The sequence below is a fragment of the Triticum aestivum genome, unplaced genomic scaffold, assembly GCF_018294505.1.
Source record: "Triticum aestivum cultivar Chinese Spring unplaced genomic scaffold, IWGSC CS RefSeq v2.1 scaffold88793, whole genome shotgun sequence".
Classification (NCBI taxonomy): domain Eukaryota; kingdom Viridiplantae; phylum Streptophyta; class Magnoliopsida; order Poales; family Poaceae; genus Triticum; species Triticum aestivum.
In genome coordinates this window covers 5,877-6,345 of record NW_025227922.1, presented here as the reverse complement: position 1 = coordinate 6,345, position 469 = coordinate 5,877, and positions in this window count along the sequence as shown.

The window sequence follows — 469 nt, the reverse complement described above, 5'->3', positions numbered from 1 at the left end:
GATATCCCATTTTGAACCTACAAAACAAGCATGATGTAGTAGGCCCTCATGTTTAATTTGATAGATGGTGTGGAATCATATGCATGCCACTCTATGAACCCAGAGACAAGTGGTTGATATGTTCAGCTATAAGATATATTAGGCCAAGGAGTGCTGAGTCACGTAGGAGTTGTTGGGTCCCCAAAAGAGGAAGGGTGAAGTAGAACAACAACTATGTTTTTCGCTCGGTTACGAAATCAAGATTATCAATCCAGTAGGAAGCTTCCAATATAAGAAGGTAAATATCACCTGCACACAAACAAGATACAAACTTGCACCCAACTTGGCAAGAAGGTTATCGAGACCCTTAACTTCCTAGTTACAAGATTAAAACTAAATATTAGAGATAGTTAGTGGTAAAATAGCATGACAAATAAAAATATAGATTTTTAGAATAATTTACTAATATATAATATTCTCCGGGGGGGGG